The sequence below is a fragment of the Haliotis rufescens genome, unplaced genomic scaffold (assembly GCF_023055435.1).
Source record: "Haliotis rufescens isolate VD_foot unplaced genomic scaffold, xgHalRufe1.0.p SCAF_10, whole genome shotgun sequence".
NCBI classification, from domain to species: domain Eukaryota; kingdom Metazoa; phylum Mollusca; class Gastropoda; order Lepetellida; family Haliotidae; genus Haliotis; species Haliotis rufescens.
In genome coordinates, this window is record NW_025963780.1 from 18,727,438 (window position 1) to 18,740,851 (window position 13,414).

Below are 13,414 nucleotides of genomic sequence, written 5' to 3' on the forward strand. Positions count from 1 at the left end.
AATGAATCGAACCCATGACCATTGGTTTCTGTCACAACTCGGCACAGCAAATTGCAGTGCTGTCGATGACTTGGCCATCAGGACCCTCTCTCCGTGGGATGTTGATTGGTGGTAGCGAAGGAGACACAAACCATCTGCCTAGTTCCGAGGAGTGAGTTGGATTTGACGCCCCTTTTAGCAATATTCCAGCAATATCACCGTGGGAGACACCAGAACACAATATCCATGTGGGGAATTGAAACCAGGCCTTCCATGTGAAGAGTGAACGCATTAACCACTAGGCTATCCCACCGCCCCTGAGTCTAGGAGCTGATCCATGATGTTTGGGAAGTCAGATGACGATTGTAGGTTGCTGATGATTTCGTCTGTGTTTCAATGATAAGGTATTATATTTGGTTCATGTCATTTGGGAACGTGATTTTAAAGCAAGATTAGTGATGTTTAAACCTTCAGAACAGTTGTACCCCTCGACAGACTTTGGCTTGGTACTGAGCCTCACATTGAAGGAATTGGGTGATGGTGAAATGCCCTTATTTTCTGTAGTGGGCATGGCATGATGTCACAGGGGTAAGTTCACAAAACATTGAGTCAATTAAGCAAATTGTTTTGCTGTAACAAGTCGGTAAAAAGAATTTGGTGCTACGGTCTTCTTAAAATGGACAAGCTTAATTCCTTGTATTGAGGAACGTGCACTGATCACTGCTCGTCCGGAATAACACGAGTTGGTCACGAATGCATTTTCACTTCTTTGCAGTTACGGAAATTGGCGAGGTTGGCCGATTGGCTATGACAGTCTCGCGAGATTTATGACGTCGCCATGACGACAGTTTCACCACTGATATCGCAACTATCATTGCTATTTTTCTGCTGCTGTGTTCTTTGTATTTTCCTCATCTCCGATTATAAACACCATGAGCTCCTACGCCCAAGGTATTTCTCATTCTTTCATTACATATTACTTATTCAAAGTGGAGTAGATTTCTAGACCTATGGAAAAGAGGAAAGTTCCAGTTATGTCCATTCGCCCTGTCTTATAGTGTTATAGCGTTTGATTAAATCAAGTTTACAATTCCAACCTAAAACGCTGACAGTTTGTTTCTGACGTGAATGGTCCCAGGTTACCTTCTCCGGCCTCTGCCTCAGATTTAATTTTGGATTCACAAGTAACTGGCCAGCTCCAGATTGGCATGGGATGTGTGGCAGCTAACCTGTGCAACTTGTGCCCCAACTTGTCAATCCTTTTATTCAAAGTGATTCGTTTGTCTATTCACGATGTATCCCAGTGTTGTGGGCTTTCGGGCGTATAAGGGAAGTTCGTAGTTTTCTCGCTAATCACTAGAACTGTAAAACATCTTACTCACTTATAAAAGACGACTTTAGATATTTAAAACAGGCCATCATCTTAGTATTTACAATGTGTGACGCTACACATGGGCCTCCGAAAACGTCTCATGTCCGAAAACCTATGATCCGATGATAGATACTATGGACCCTTTATTAACAGTCACTAGCCTCCTTTAGTTAGGCTCAGATTGTTAATATTTCCATAATAATGAACCAAAATTACTAATGTAGGTTCCCACACCCCCACACCAATTCTGTAAATGTTGTATCTGGAGTTGTTTTCAGAAAAAAACATTTTAAACAAACACAATTGGTGATGCATAGTGTGGTTCTTTTACACTTTTATCTCAGTACTTTCAATGTTATCATGAAAGGTGTGAAACTGTAATGTCGTGTCATCACTGCAGGTAGGTTACTTCGATCACCTGCCCGACTGTCTCATGGGCTTTATTTCAAACACTGCATATGTAAATAATTCTATAGCCAATATAAATGATCCAAAGTTCACCTTATAATTCAATAAGAGTATTTTATCTTATTAATCAACCAAAGGTTTGTGTTAATTAATTTTCCATCTTCGTTAATAGTTTCATCTTATATCTACCACAAGCTAGTTGTAGATCCTGTATGTCCTAGTATATATCCTGATATTCAAATCGTTAATTTCATTATTTCATATTCATGATGATGAATCCTATTTATTCTGAGTGTTAAGACTTCAGCCAATAAGAAAATAACACTCTACGCATTTTAATGGGTAATATATTATGTAAATGAACACAGTATATTAATATTAGATATACAGGATAGCTGTCTGGTTTATCCTTATTTAAGACTGTCAATCCTTTTGTCCCGACAGTTATTGACCTCGTGATCAGGTTCCCCTTGAACTTTGACATCTGGGCCCCTCCTCGCCAAGTGGGTGTTTTAGGGAATCAGTAATAAACCAGAGTTACTGTAGAATTGAAATTGTGTCTTCACTGTCTTGTAGTGCATGAATGTATCGGCTTAATTATTTAATTTGGTAATAACACAAGGCCATACCAACACATATACTATTGATTTGGACACTGATGCACATGTGCAGTAATATACACATATCGTAATCTCTTACTTTCTTCTAGTGTCATTATTGCCTTTTTTACCTGTTTCCAAACACATTCATCTCTGTAATATAGAAAAAGCTATCCTCTTCTTCCATCTGTCACTCTCTGCATGTCCTTCTGTCCATCCCTGTCAGCGTCCTACTGGGAGATACATGACCATCCTTGAACCCCTGTCAGAGCTGGCCCTCCGTCCCACCTCTATCTCTGCCCCTGCCCCTGCCTCCCCCTCTGCCTCAGATCTTCGTGATGCCCCTCACTTCGTCGATATCAACCTCGATGATGACGACACCCCGACCCAGTCCCCAGTTCGAGTCTTCCTGTCACGTGTGTCTGGATTCTTGAGGAGAGTGTTCCGTGTCAAGATGGACGCTTAGTGTGACATCTTGCTACTTCTTGGACGGTGTGCCATGTGCTAGTTGATTACCCAGTATCATAAATACAAAAGATATACTGTTGTGGGGCATTTTTGGACCTTTAGGATGTATGCTATAAATATGATACGTTCAAAAAGCTATAATTTGAGTTATACATTTTGGCCCTTTCGGACAAGTTTTTTTTTACCTTTGTTATTACTTGATTTAATCGATATCTAATCAGTATTAACTATAAAATATTTTCTTGTTTTCCTAGCTCTAGTTTTTTCTTCAATTAATATATCAGGCGACTCTTGTTTCATATCAGACATCTTGAAAAAGTGCAGCAACCCGTTCTGATATGCAGAACTCGCGTATAATATCATCACCAATGGTTCAGACTCATCACAACAGATATGGGTTCTACCTCATTCTTTGCGATCTCGCAACATATTAGATAAAGAGCAGGGTTCAGATGCACCAGGTATTCTTGTATGCTCTACCAATAACTTAAAATCCTCTGCGCTGCTACAATTTGTGAAGAGAATCCATGGAGCATGTATTCTAATCAGGGTCGAGGCTTCTAAATGTTTGGTTGCGCGACCAAAGCACTCAGACAAGCAAATCTGACCGAATGCAAAATTATTCATGCATCATGCACGATTACATTCTAGATATTTCATACGTCCTGTCGTTTCCGAGCGCCATGATATCTACACCCAAAAAGTGACAAGTTTATTTGTATTGCAGGCCTCATGCCTCAAAATACTGCATTTACAAAACATTACAGTGCGCTGATATACGCAATTGTACATTGTACACTAAAAGTACAAGTTTATGGGCACGTTTCGTGTAATTACACTTCCCAGAAATTTTATTGGTAAGTTATTGACAAGATTTTGTTGATGACATAAGCTGCAAAAAATTCTTTCTTCTAGGGAAGGTATAATAATAACGTTGTGTGAAGTTTTCCCTGCTTATAATGGAGACAGGGGTTTATAGTTAGGGGTGGCCCAGTCGTCTAAGGCGTCGCGATTCGCTGTGCAGAGTTGCGTCCCTTGGGCTCGCCAGAAACCTTTGATTGTGGGTTCGAATCCCGGTCCGCCCCGGTTATGTTTCTAGGTTTGTCAGCACCATACCTGTGCTCATGGGTTTCACCGAAGTGGTAAACGCCTGAGATCTGCATCACTTCGGGCTTTCCTCCCACATGAAGCTGACACGCGGTGATATGACTGGAATACTGTTAAAAGCGGCGTTAAACCCAACTCACTCACTTACTATAATGACATACAAGGAGGAAATGGAACTCATCTTCAATACAGTTTCCATTACAATGTGTGCGGATCAACTTGTATCTTAAATCGTTTATGGTGTATTTCCAACGTATGGGATGAGGAACGAAACTTACAAAATAATTGCAATAAATCTATACAATTTGAATAATTCAGTTACATATTTTTCAACTTCTAGGACAGACATAACCAAAATACCCATAAGGATGCCCCATCGAGGATATATTTGTTCTGTTGCGGTTAATTGTCTGAGATAGAAATTTCCGAGATATCGTATTGAAGTCAAAGATTTTATTTTAACGAGATTGAACATAATGTAAGAGGAGTGACGCGGGCCGTGGTCATTTACCAGTTTGGTGAAACCCACGAGTTCGTGTATAGTGCTGACAGACCTAGGGTCAAAGCCAAGATGAATCTAAGATTCGAACCCATGCTTATCAGGTCCCGGCATGAGTAAACGGCGCAACTGCACAGCTAGCACACATCCCTTCAACTGTTCACCCTTGCATAACCGACAGGTAATGCCAGATGGTGCTTGATGTCTAAGGTATCATTATATTAATAGAACACAAACCGTTGATATTTACATGTCTACACACGCTGGAGGCGTTAAGATTTTCTCAGGATGAGTGAGTGCGGTCTATCATTTTAGATATATTCACGCCATATTATGACGGTCGCCTCTTCTTCAATATGCAGAAGTCTGTGACTGAGTGTTGTTCAGTAATATTCCAGCTATACCAAATCAGTGTGTTAATAATCGAGTCTGGACCAGGGAAACTATAGGGATAGGGTTGACTATGAGTAACATATTTGTCACTCAGGTTTTCAAGTTTGTTATTTGAGTCTCAGACTTGAGACATTTGATCGAAACCTCCAAATGAAAACAGAACATCGGATCAGAAACCTCAATATACTTTCAATTTGCGACATGTATATTCATGTACCATGCCATTACCTTGGTAGTGTAGGTAGCAGCATTGATTACGAGTACTCGCTAGTCGCTACTGTGTCAGAAGCTGCCTTACATTGAATGACCGTCTCCGTGGTCAAGTGGTAGAGCGGTAGGTCGGGGGTCCGATCCCAGGCCGCGTCATTGCAAAAGACGTTAACAGATGGTACTTGATGTTACCCTGCCTGGCGCTCGGCATTAAGGGGCTGGTCGGCTCGGAGTCAGTACACTGCACACACGCACGCGCGCGTGTGCATGCACGTCGCTGTAAAAGTGCAATAATCTTGGGCGCGATGGTTTCACCTCACTTATCTCACATCATATTACATTGAATAAATAAACTGATAATAACGCGGATCCGTCTGCGTCTGCAATATGTCCGGTTCATTATTTTCATTAAGAAAGAGGCGGAGAAGAGTAAGACCTTGAGGGTTTACTTGTGGCGAAGTTCCGATTTCAGATACACATAGTATTTCATCCCTATATGTACAAAGTAAATAACAATGACATTACTGCATATACATACTTATATATGTACACACAACAAGTTTACCGAGGGAGGTTAGGTACAGTTAGTGTACTATTCATCTGGGTCCTGGTTCCTGGTCAGTGACGACGATGATGCTGAAACCCGACAATCCCGATCCACACGCCACATTAACGGAGGTACTGAGATTTCAAATCTTATCAACGGCATTGATTAATGATATGAATACAAACACTTGTCTATTTGCTGACATTACTTGTCATTCAAAATAGAAACTAGAATCATACATCAAACATCAGTTGGTATGCATTGTATATTAGTAACATGATCGGGAAATGTGAGATCAATATATCAATTTATATTTCATGACTGATACGAAACAATTAACATGAAAATTGAAAATTTCCGTAAACAGCATTGAAGTTAAATATGATTACCATTCTCGCCGGGAATTTAGCAGATGCGGCGTAAAGCAATATTCACTCACTCACTCTCGGATTAAAATTACGTTGCCGCTAGGGTACAATGGCATGTAATCAACCAAGTTACCAAGCCTTGTCACCCGATCTTTTTGTCGCCTCATACGACAAGCATTGGTTGCAGGGGACCAATTCTATCCCAGAATCCCCACGGAAGTATAGCTGAGTAAAGCGCAAGTATTTTTTCTGAAGTATATGATATTAGTCAAGTTGTTCAACATATGTTTGTGTAATATTCAGACAGCTGAGAAAGTTGTCATTGGCCAGTGTCTGTTCACATGCTATCTACTCAATATTGTATCACAGTTAGAGTGAATCATAACTAATAATAAGAGTTTAATTTCCGTGTGTCCACAGGTGGAAGACGGGTTATACTCATGCAGTGGCTATCCAGATGTATCACGGAGTTCCATGTCAAAGAACAAGTCGATGGATGTATCGCGCCTGTTGTATAAATGTATCAGTGACGTGTAATAAAACTTACTGTGAAAGCTAAACTGGTGTGTTTCTCTAGCTCAAAATGATTTGATGTGTGTCCACTTGTATGAGTGTGTGAATTGAGTTTCAGCGCCGCTTTTGACAGTATTCAGTTATATCACGGCGCGTCAGCAGGAGGAAATTCCGAAGTGATGCAGGTCTTAGACGTTTACCACTTTGTTGAAACCCACGAGCACGGGTATGGTGCTGACAAACTAAGTACCATACTCAGGGCAGATTTGGGATTCGAACCCATGGTCATAGAATTACGGCGCGCCATATGTTCACTCTTATGATGATCTTTCCTTGTTTGTTTGTTGTTTAACGCCATAATCAGCAATATTCCAGCTATATGACGGCGGTCAGATCGAGTCAGGGCTAGATAATCCAGCGATTGACATCGCGAGCATCGATCTACGATATCATGCATCAACCAAGTCAGCAAGCCTGACCACCCGATCCCGTTAGTCGCCTCTGACGACAAGCATAGTCGCCTTTTATGGCAAGTATGCGTTTCTTATGATCATCTGGACGTGTATGCTTGGTGAGTTGTTTTTGAATATCAGAAGAAAGAACGCACCAATATCCATCTCTTTTTTATGCTTGTAACATAGAAGGGTAGTTATGGTTTTGAAGGTACCCTTTTAACTGATGTTAAAGAACAAATGACTTACCGGAATAAAACAGTTTGGCGTTTTAACAGTGTAATAATAAAACCTCCGTTTTGCGTTCGACAAAACATCAAAAGTGAACGTGTTTGTAGTAATGCCGGGCAAAACAAAGTATACACCCGTGTTTGATGATGGCTACAAAACAAACAAACAAGAAATTATGGTGAAGCATTTAATACGGGTATCATTGGAGATATTACATGCTGTTTGTTGTTTAACGCCACACTCAGCAATATTACAGCTATATGACGGCGGTCTGTAAATAATCGAGTCTGGACCAGACAATCCAGTGATTGATATCATGAGCATCGATCTACGCCATTGGGATACGATGTCATACATCAACCAAGTCAGCGAGCCTGACCACCCGATCCCGTTAGTCGCCTCCTACGACAAGCATAGTCACCTTTTACGGCAAGCATGGGTTGCTGAAGACCTCTTACACAATATAGGTGACGTGCATATGGGGTCGTAATTTCACAGCACACAGTAATGAGTGAAGTAGGTCTTGTCATGTTTGAATAGGTTCACAGATACCAGACATTCTCAGTTACGAATGAAATCGCCACGAGCCGCAGTGCACGCCGTCTCATCGAGGATGTCATTGGAAATCCGCTGCCTCTCGTCCCTCACAGAGGCTTCCAGCTGTTGACGTTTCGTGGTGGATGAGGACGCCTACTGATCTGACGATCCAGATGATCCCTCTGGCGTCCAATGGGGTTTAGTCTTGGGAGGGAGCTGGCCATTTGAGAACGACGACGTTTTGCACAGCCAAGGATCCTGGACGACCCCTGGAGTGTGCGGCCGGGGGCTGTCGTGATGCAAGAGTGTTTCCTGTTGCTGGTAGCGAAGGAATGGTAACACCACGGACTGAAGAGCGTCATCCCCGTAGATGTTGCCGATGTGGTTGATACTGATGACGACAAGGCCCAATCTCATTAAAATCAGACCTTAGTTCTCGCTACCGCTAAACAAAGATCTGAATACATCCCATTTGGGGTCACGTCAGAACCACCTTTCATCCGACCAATCAGAGCGTCGCTTACCAGATTATGAACGTGACAGTCGGAATGTGATTTCTAATCATGCAACCTCGAAAACTTTAACATGGGGTATTCCGAACGATAATCACGGGTTTAACGACTGAATCCTTACAATCTAGACCATCTATTAGCCATTCCAGAATGTTTTTTTGTTCAGGTTTCAAATTTGTAATCGAGAATGTGTCAATTAGTGCCGTAAAGCACGAGAAAGCTGCCTCCTGATTGGTCATTCAATTGGTCGGTCAAAGTTCGCGCAAGGTCGGTCTGATGTGACCGGTAATGGGATGTCTTCAGATCTTTGTTTAGCGGTAGCGAGAACTAAGAACTGATTTTAATGAGATTGGACAAGGCCTGTCCGTTGGTTGACACGAATGCTTCCCCAAACCACCAACCCACCGCCATCATAAGTTTACAGCGTTTTGGCGACTATTTTCAGCCTTGTAACGTTTTGATAACATTTGTTATTATTTGGTCAAATCAACCCAAGCTTGCCGTAGGAGGCCACTATGCTTGTCGTCAGAGGCGACGAACGGGATCGGGTGGTCAGAATTGAGGACATGGTTGATGCACGTCATTGTATCACTGGATTGTCTGGTCCAGACTCGATTATTTACAGGCCGCCGTCATATAGCTAGAATATTGCTGAGTGCGGCGTTAAACAACAACAACAAAAAACAAAGATTGTTTTATTTTTTTTTTACATTTAATACGATATATAGTAATAAAGAAATGGGTGACCCCGTTTTGTGGTAGATTAAATAGTAATTAACACAAAGAACTGTTAATGCCCATGCAGAAACCAGACAACTCTACCACGCTTCAACTCTACCTTTTACACTGACAAACTATGGTTACAATCACTTTTGTTATCTGGTTTAGATTCACATTCTTTTGTTGGGAATTGTCATCTGCGACAATGCCAATGTCCGACAACATCTGATTCTGGGCAGAAGCTAGAGACGAAACTTACGACATCCCTTTGTCGGTGATGGGGCAATTTACACCTGAGGTGTTATTCCCCATCATGACTTTTTGAAACATAGTTTCCATATTAATCTTTTTTGGTTTGCATTCCTCAGAAAGTGTGCACAGGGGCATGTTTGATTCAAATTTTCTTGTACAATCCTCTGAACCTCCATAAATACATTGTGACGGTTCAGATGGATTATACAAGTAAACAAAACCCTCCCACCCCGTGGAAGGCTTCAGGCCAGCTAGACATTTAAACATGTTTTTTGACCGGTTGTCCAGGCGTTTTTTCTCAGCTATTTCGTCCATTAAACGCCTCTTTCTTGGCGACATATCGTCCTTGCGTCCAAACCATGCTCTATTCCGTGAATCTGTTGCTGCAAGGTGAAAATGAGGGCTTTTGTTATATACACTTGGAAACATAATAATGTCAGTAGTGAGTAGTGATTTTAAAAAAACACATGGTTGATAAATTCATTCTCATTCATATAAAAATAAAATATGTGTATTTATAGCCAACTATTGCAAACATTTTCAAGTTTTCATTCACTACCAAATGATATACTGGACTTGAAATGTTTGGCCAAATGACATTTCCCATAGAACGTAAACACATGGTTGTTTACTTCTTTCCTTTCTGAGAGTGTTCACTCTGTCTTTTACTTGGAATTTCTGTGAAGTATTAGATATGTTGCAAGTGGTGAAAATGCCTGTTTTAAATGTTTCACAAGAAGAAGCTAAAAATTCAACCGAAGGAATTAATATGTACATACAATCAAATTTGAATCTGTTTTAAATGTTTCACAAGAAGAAGCTACAAATTCAACCGAAGGAATTAATAATATGTAATAACAATCAAATTTTGAATCTGTTAATTGCATGTACTTCCATCAACAAGTTACACCTCACCATCTCCTTCCTTGTCTTCTGGCATGTGCGGGGTATTAACAATTTGTATTCTCCCTAAATTTCCCCTTCCGGGGCCGGGTAATCTTCGTTTCTTTACAGGTGCTTGATACGTTCGAGAAACACAGCATACGTCACAGTTGTCACGATGTGGCTGGAACATGATTGGCTCGAAGGAGGTAGAAACCATTCGGCCATGTGCAGCAGCTCTGTGACATCTGTACATGATTTGCGTGTGTTTGTAACACAAGCTTGGTGGGTGTAGAGAAGGCTCATCTTTGTCAATATCAATTCCAAACACTTGCTTGATTTCTTTCTTGTGTTTCGTGGCTAATGTGGCTCCCTCGGGGGAAATGTCTTCTCCACAAAGTCGGCACTTCGTCCTTAAAGAATTAATATGTTTTTCTGAAAGAAAGAAAATTAGATCAGTTTTAGATTTTTAAGTATTCAGTTTGTGAATGGTGTATGAATGGATGATGATGATAATCCATCCTCATCATCATCATCATCTAGTCATTTGATGTCTGTTGCCATTTTGTTTTCGGCGTTTATCAGAAACCCACACGAAGTAGTAAACTGGGTTTTGTCAATCTCATTAAAATCAGACCTTAGTTCTCGCTACCGCTAAACAAAGATCTGAAGACATCCCATTAGGGGTCACGTCAGAACGACCTTTCATTCGACCAATCAGAGCGTCGCTTACCAGATCATGAAAGTGACAGTCGGAATGTGATTTCTAATCATGCAATCTCGAAAACTTTAACATGGGGTATTCAGAATGATAGTAACGGGTTTAACGACTGAATCCTTACAATCTAGACCATCTATTAGCCATTCCAGAATGTTTTTTGTTCAGGTTTCAAATTTGTAATCGAGAATTTGTAAAAATATGTTTCGAAGCGAAGTCGCCAATTTGAAATTAGTGCCGTGAAGCACGAGAAAGCTGCCTTCTGATTGGTCATTCCATTGGTCGGTCAAAGTTCGCGCAAGGTCGGTCTGATGTGACCGGTAATGGGATGTCCTCATTTCTTTGTTTAGCGGTAGCCAGAACTAAGATCTGATTTAAATGAGATTGGGTTTTTGTTGAAAACTGATTATGACTGATACACATGTACATGCGATATTAGCGATGTCTGTGAAAGTCAACAAAATAACGTCAGACAAACGATTTGTACAAAGCCGCCAAGCATCTTCGCCGTTGTTTAGCGCAATGGTCACAAAACAAGCAAAAAACATGTATGTTAACACAAAACACGTAGGTTGTGGCGATGACGTAGGCCTGGAATGGTATGATGAGGACTTGCAACATGTTTTTGTTAACTCGCCCTCCTGGCTTTTGTTATTTAACGCCGCACTCAGCAATACCCCAGCTATATGACGGCGGTCTGTAAATAATCGAGTCTGGACCAGACAATCCAGTGATTGACATCATGAGCATCGATCCACACAATTAGGATAAGACGACATGCATCTACCAAGTCAGCGCCCCTGATCCCGTTATTCGCCACTTACGAAATAGTCGCCTCTTTCGGCAAGCATGGGTTGCTGAAGACCTATTCTAACCGGCATCTTCACAGATGCTTTATATATATATATATATATATATATATATATATATATATATATATATATATATATATATATATATCCCTATGTATATATTAATTAGAAGTCCCTAATTAATATACAATTTATATATTTGAAAAAAGTATAACTGTATCATTACTTTTTGTATCGTTTTTGTCGTTCCAACAATATATTGACTAAGCCAGTGTTTTCATTTGTGAACCCACATTACTTAGAAAACGGTAATATATAGAATAACATACCAATTACTAAGAATTGGGGTTTAGCCGTCCCTTGAGAAATATAGTTGTTACAACATAAAGCCAACCAGGACAGATATCCTGTACTTCCTCACTGCTCATGTGAGATTCTCACGGGACCACTGCCAAAACAATTTGTTACAACTTATCACGGGACGCTTGCTTTCACAAACTTGAGGAACTATAGCAGGTAGTAAGCACGGTAAGGACATTTACATTCGGAAAACGCTTCAAAATGAAACGTGACAAAACTAGGATCATGTCCTTCCTAATCATACCCTCTTTTCCCGATAGTAACAAATCATTTGTTCTGGCTAGTCTAGGAAAAGTGTCTGTTTTCTGCAGGTTGTTTTCTTCTGTCATATCGTGTGTGTTTCTATATCCCTTCAAATATTTCAGTTCATGTCCTGTTATCTTTACTTTCCTTCAGTTAGAATAATTCAACTTTGATATGAGACCAAGTTAATAATTCTAACCAACATGCTGCAATGAATGCTCCCTTTTCTAAATGAAGACGACATGCCGTCCAAACGACACTGGGTACAGCATGCCGTCCAACTTCAATTCGCTTTTGGGTGTCATGCTGCACAATTAAAAAACAATCATGGCATGAAATAGCATTTGGTTATTGTAAACTCTTGTTTAGAGAACTACACATTCTCTAGTGCCTTATCTATCAGTATGCAAGTTATGGTCATTGAAACATCAGTAGATTTAGTGAAATCTGTCAAAATGTACTTACCAATCTCGCAGTCCAAATCACTCTTGTCGGCCATTTTCCTTTCTGCTATGGAAACTTTCCGTCTATTAATAGCACCAAAAGCATCAGAAATGGGCTCATGCGTACAACCCAAGTGGGGAATCGAACCCGGACCTTCGGCGTGACGAGCTCCGCTCCTCACAACCGAATGGGTAGATTTAACTTTCCTGAAATGTTCTTTAACATTTATCTATATACACATGAGCATTAACCACCACCTGATTCAAAATCCAGTTTGGAAAAATAATGTCTAACCCTGATCTGAACCCAGGGCAAATGAACACTTTTGTGATTACCTTGACCGATAAGTGAGAGCTAGAGACCTTCCAGTTCTACAGGTGCAGGTGCGATACCCACATGGGTTGAAGGCATGAAGCCCATTTCCGAATATTGCTAAAAACAGCGTAAAACTATACTCACTCACCCTTCAATAGTCACTGGAGCATAATTACACAATACTTTCAGGAATATTGTTGCAGGAAGTGACTGTCAGGAAAAAATCTCTCCTTTATTGTAACGAAATGTGTTATACACATGCTGGAACTCAATGCGGCATTTTTCAGAAATAGACTCCATGTTTTCAACATATTTCACGTTAAAACGATAAATACACACTTTGAACAAATAGACAATGCATAAACCCCATTGTCCAATATTACCATCGCCTAAGACTCTGAGTGATAGGCGAGGATGTTAAAAATATGTTCTGGTATTAAAAGTTTTTGAAAGTACCAAACGAATATAATATT

The 13,414-nt window shown here is 40.5% G+C and overlaps 1 long non-coding RNA gene across 1 annotated transcript; it reads left to right on the top strand.

The window, feature by feature from the left end:
* Positions 1-825: 825 nt before the first annotated feature.
* Positions 826-6,510, top strand: LOC124143131. The gene is made up of 2 exons (XR_006862250.1): positions 826-930; positions 6,371-6,510. It is a non-coding gene; the product is annotated as an uncharacterized LOC124143131 (long non-coding RNA).
* Positions 6,511-13,414: the final 6,904 nt, after the last annotated feature.